The sequence below is a fragment of the Lucilia sericata genome, unplaced genomic scaffold (genome assembly GCF_015586225.1).
Source record: "Lucilia sericata isolate MDLA Ls3-8-SP2 unplaced genomic scaffold, ASM1558622v1 Contig001578F_arrow, whole genome shotgun sequence".
NCBI lineage: Eukaryota > Metazoa > Arthropoda > Insecta > Diptera > Calliphoridae > Lucilia > Lucilia sericata.
This window is the reverse complement of record NW_023995498.1, coordinates 32,611-39,132: the sequence shown is the minus strand read 5'-3', so window position 1 is coordinate 39,132 and position 6,522 is coordinate 32,611.

The window sequence follows — 6,522 nt, the reverse complement described above, 5'->3', positions numbered from 1 at the left end:
CTTAAAATAAAAATGTTGCTCAAAATCGGAAATCAAAAATAACTTTAGTGATGGTCTTTTTCTTATCCTAAAAAAATACTGAATATATTATTCACAAAAAATATGTTAAATTTTGTGTACAAAGTAAAAAAAAAAATGTCTAGTGGAAATCAGCAAAATAATAATACACATGTTGTTAAGACAACTTTACTCCCTCTTAAACATGCATCTGCATGTCCATAGAAATGTAATGTATGTTTTTATCTATCTTTAAGCAGAAATGCTATAACAGAGAAAAGCAAAAAAAAAAATAAGTTAAAAAACCCGTAAGATATTGGTATTTACATAATAAATATGTTTGCTTAGACATAAAAGAATAAAATATATTGTATAAGAGTGAAAAAATAGAAATCATCGTTGAAGAATAAAATTGCATTAACCCATTGTGTTGAAAACAAATAAATTTATTCCAAAACACCTCAATTTTGTCTGCGATTCCAATAGCACTCGAGATAGAGAATTAAAAAAATGTCTAAACTATTTTGAAACTGCCACTACTAGCTGCTTAACTAAACTGCGTGAAAATTATGGCGCGTATGAGGAATATTTGAAATGGTTGACTGGTTAAAAATAGAAATATTTTTTAAATTTTTTTTTAACAAACTTTCTGTTTAAAATATTTCCTCGGACTATAAACTAGTCTAAAAACTTGACTATAGACTAGATTATTATCTGGACTATAGATTAGACTACAGTCTGGATTATAGACTAGACTACAGTCTAGACAATAGTCTAGTCTATAATCCTATAGTTTGATCTATAGGCTAGACTAGACTGTAGTCTGAATTATAGACTAGACTATAGTGTGGCCTACTACTTACAGACTAGACTACAATCTGAACTATAGACTAGACTATTGTCTCGACTATAGACTAGACTATTGTCTGTACTATAACCTAGGCTATAGTCTAGACTATAGACTAGACTATTGTCTAGACTATAGACTACAGTATAAACTGTATAACTATATAGTAGAGTATAGTATGGATTATAGACTAGACTTTAGTCTGAGTCTAGACTATAGATTGGAGTATAACATGAACTTTAGACTACAGTATAGTCTGGCTTATAGACTAGATATTAGTCTGGATTATAGACTAAACTACAGTCTGGACAATAGTCTAGTCTATAATCCTATAGTCTGATCTATAGGCTAGACTAGACTGTAGTCTAGACAATAGGCTAGACTGTAGTCTGAAATATAGACTAGACTATAGTGTGCCTTTACACTAGACTATAGTCTGTACTATAGATTATACTAAAATCTGAACTATAGACTATACTATAGTCTGAACTATAGACTATACTATAGTCTGGACTATAGACGATACTATAGTGTGGACTATAGACTATACTATAGTGTGGACTATAGACTATATTATACTGTGGACTATATATTATACTATAGTCTGGACTATAGACTATACTATAGTCTGAACTATAGACGATACTATAGTGTGGACTATAGACTATACTATAGTGTGGACTATAGACTATATTATAATGTGGACTATATACTATACTATAGTCTGGACTATAGACTATACTATAGTCTGGACTATAGACTATACTATAGTCTGGACTATAGACTATACTATAGTCAGGACTATAGACTATACTATAGTCTGGACTATGGACTATGCTATAGTCAGTACTATAGACTATACTATAGTCTGAGCTATGGACTATACTATAGTCTGTGCTATGGACTATACTATGGTTTGGACTATAGACAATACTATAGTCTGGACTATAGACTATACTATAGTCTGTACTATAGACTATACTATAGTCTGGACTATAATATAGTCTGGACTATAGACTATACTATAGTCTGGACTATGGACTATGCTATAGTCAGTACTATAGACTATACTATAGTCTGAGCTATGGACTATACTATAGTCTGTGCTATGGACTATACTATAGTTTGGACTATAGACTATACTATAGTTTGGACTATAGACTATACTATAGTCAGGACTATAGACTATACTATAGTCTGGACCATAGACTATACTATAGTCTGGACTATAGACTATACTATAGTCTGGACTATAGACTATACTATAGTCTGGACTATAGACTATACTATAGTCTGGACTATAGACTATACTATAGTCTGGACTATAGACTATACTATAGTCTGGACTATAGACTATACTATAGTCTGGACTATAGACTATACTATAGTCAGGACTATAGACTATACTATAGTCTGGACTATGGACTATGCTATAGTCAGTACTATAGACTATACTATAGTCTGAGCTATGGACTATACTATAGTCTGTGCTATGGACTATACTATGGTTTGGACTATAGACAATACTATAGTCTGGACTATAGACTATACTATAGTCTGTACTATAGACTATACTATAGTCTGGACTATAATATAGTCTGGACTATAGACTATACTATAGTCTGGACTATGGACTATGCTATAGTCAGTACTATAGACTATACTATAGTCTGAGCTATGGACTATACTATAGTCTGTGCTATGGACTATACTATAGTTTGGACTATAGACTATACTATAGTTTGGACTATAGACTATACTATAGTCAGGACTATAGACTATACTATAGTCTGGACCATAGACTATACTATAGTCTGAGCTATGGACTATACTATAGTCTGGACTATAGACTATACTATAGTCTGGACTATAGACTATACTATAGTCTGGACTATAGACTATACTATAGTCTGGACTATAGACTATACTATAGTCTGGACTATTTTTTATTTATTTTTATTTATTTAATAGATAATGAAATGATTACAAAAACTTAATCATAAGAAATAATAATTATCTATATATGGCTTAACTAATAAGTTGTTAGCCAGATTGGCAATAAGAATTAAAGATTAATTTTATGATGGAAATTATATATATTACTAGGAGTAATTAATACATAAAACATAAAACTGTTTAATATTCATTCCATTCAAATTCATTAATTAACAGTTTTCTATATTTTAAACAAGAAACTAAATAATTAACTAGATTGTTATGGTTTAAGGAAATACCGTTGAGAATACTTATTATCTCAGATATATTTAATTGGCTTTTATTAAAATATTTTAATCTAAATCCGTTGAAAATAGGACAGCAACCAATGAAGTGAAAGGTATTCTCCGTAGCATCCATGTTGCAAATAGTACAGAGGCCAAGAGTATTACTCCTAAAAGATCTAGCATTTATATCCAAAAGGCCACCTCTAGCTCTTACAAGAAGACTTGTAGTGTGAGATGACAAGTTCGAAGAAGAAATATCCAACAAAAAATAATTTAACTGCGAGTATAGGTCGTGGAATTGAGAATTTCTTGCATCAGCGACAGAGTTTACATTTTCATATGTTTTTACTAGAGGTAAAATTGTTTTACAATATGAGCTTATAGGCGTTGACACATTCGTTGGTGAAAAGTTTATTTTAAGACACAAGTTTGACCACTCATCTGCCCAATATGTTTGTTTGTCAATTATAATTTTTGCAATTTTATGAGGCAGTCTGTTGTCTGGCATGTTTAATATTTTATTAATATAGTTGAAATGGAGTTTTAAGGTATCGACAAATAACGAGTTAAGACCAGTTTCTAGAAGGATCATGTAGTTTGGTGTGTTGCTAGGCAAATACAAGATCTTTTTTATAAAGTAACGTAAAAGTTTTTCGACAACATCATACTTCTTGTACCCCCAAATTTGGGCCCCGTAGAACATAATTGAACGAGCAGTGGAACTAAAGATTTTAAGTTTATTTTTAATTGCAATTTTGGGGTGGTTAACATATTTGGACCAATAAGATGTGATTGCCAATTTTGATGTTAATAATTTCTGTTCCAGATGTTTCCGAAATGATAAATTGTAACATAGGTCCATGCCGAGGTACTTATATGAGTTTACGATTTCGGTTACATTTTCACCATAAGTCCACAATAAATTGTTGGAGATCCTTGTACCATTACGAAATATTAAAATTTTGGATTTAGCCATGTTTACTTTCAAATGCCATAAGTTGCAGTAGGTGTGTAAGGAGTTAATCATATTTTGAAGACCGGCAGGCGAGTCGGATATAATGACAATGTCGTCCGCGTACAACAGTACTTTAACTGTAAAGTTTTCAACTTTAACGCCGTCGGGGAGAGCATCAGCAAGATCGTTCAAGTATAAAGCAAATAGAATTGGACTTAAAATACATCCTTGTTTAACACCAAGACTAACATTAAAGTAATTGGATAGAGTGTTACCATAAAGTATTCGACTGGTTATAGTCTGGACTATAGACTATACTATAGTCTGGACTATAGACTATACTATAGTCTGGACTATAGTCTATACTATAGTCTGGACTATAGACTATACTATAGTCTGGACTATAGACTATGCTATAGTCTGGACTATAGACTATACTATAGTCTGGACTATAGACTATACTATAGTCTGGACTATAGTGCGAACTATAAATAGACACTATTCTGGATTGTAGACTATAATATGGTAGTCTGTGCTATAAATTAGGCTATAGTATGGAATATATCTAGAAAAGAATCTGCAATATGGGCTAGATTATATATACTAACATAAATATTTATGAAAATTTTTAGCCTTACAGCTCCTTCCAGTTGATTTCTATCTATCAATGTAATAATCTAAGTAATTGATTTCTGTTACTAAAGGGTTAAAAAATGCATTTATTTTTATATTATTATTTTGTCTCTATATATAGCAAATAAGTAAGTAAGATTGTAAATGTGTTTAGAAATATTTGCATAGATAAATATGTTTGCACATGTATGTGGACATATGTTAAATATAAAAAAAGTTTATGTGTTTATATTTACTTTTTATCACAAGTATTTTATTTTAAAATTTTCGAAAACTTCGCATATATTCAAAATGTGAATTCAAGCAAAAAAATATTTGTAAACAACAACTTTGTCCTTCGTTATTTACATTTAGCATAAACAAACAGCTTTAAAGGAAAAAAATATTTGCTTAGAAAAAACAAAATAATTTGCTTCAGTTTTGTGTAAGGACAACAAAATTGTTTAGTAACAATAATAGTAAATAATTTCAGGAAGATAGGATAACATATTTTCATTTTTTTTTTTTCAAAAATAAATTGAGTGACAAAATGTTAATTGATTGTAGTGTTTGAAATTCAATAGCTGCAGGACAATATAACTAGATAGGAAAAAATTTGTATAGGCGTCATATTCTCTTAAGTATTTCTTTTTAAAACACCATCAAACTGATCCCCTAAAAATAGGCAACTTATATTAAATTAATTTGTTTCAAAACATATGCAATAATATCTTGATTGTTAAAATTTTATTGAATTTATAATTTTATAGACTCTTTTTTGAATAGACAATAATGTCAAATTATTGTGTCATAATAATCAGAAAAGAAACAGCTTTAAATCTCCTAACACTCAACCTTTTGAACTGACTCATAGGCCAACATTTCCCCTTAACTAATGTGATTATATTTTTTTTACAACTCATTGAATTCAAATAATTTATTAAACTTAATACGTTTCAACAATATTGTTACAATTTTGTATTTCCGTTCTATTTGTTATTTATGAGTATTTTTTTTTTTTTCATTTTAAGCAATCAGCATTAAGCTAATAAAATCAGGATTAAATAAATTTTATTTATTTTTTTCTTTTTTAACAAAATAATAAAAATAAAAACATGCTTGAATAAAGGCTTGTACGCATGCATGAGTGTAGTAATAAAAAGAAATACAACTACAAATCAGACAAATCTTTATAACTTGAAACGCCAACATGTTCTATTCCCCCCATTGAGTATTGATAACATTGGGATATTTTGGTCTGTTAGCAGAGGGTGGGTTTTTGTTGTTAAATCATAAGAAGAGTTAAGCATTTGAAGTAACATCGTTGTAGAGTAGAGACGATTTCCTTTGATTTTTATGACCTTTTAATATTTTTATAGATATAAGCATTACACACCCCTACCCCAAGCCAATGCTAGACTACTACTCGTAAAGATCATGCCTGATGATTTTTGTATGCGCTAGTTGAATAAGTACAATACAATTTAATGAAATCATAAATGTAAATAAATTTTATGTAATTGTATTCTTCTTTAAATATCCAATGACAGTTATACATTTATTTTGACAGATAATGATTTATACAGAATATATTGTATTGTAGTATTACGCATATCGTTTGGTAAATTTATACATTTTACAACGTATTCTTAAAAAGGACCGTATTACACAAAAAATTAGATTTTATATAAAAATAAACACCGAGGGAACTGAACCAGAACTTAACTAAATTTAAACTCGAATTGAAATAGAACTGAACTAAAACAGAACTAGAACTGAACTAGAATTGAAATAGAACTGAACTAAAACAGAACTAGAACTGAACTAGAACTGAACTAGAATTGAACTAGAACTGAACTAGAACTGAACTAGAACTGAACTAGAACTGA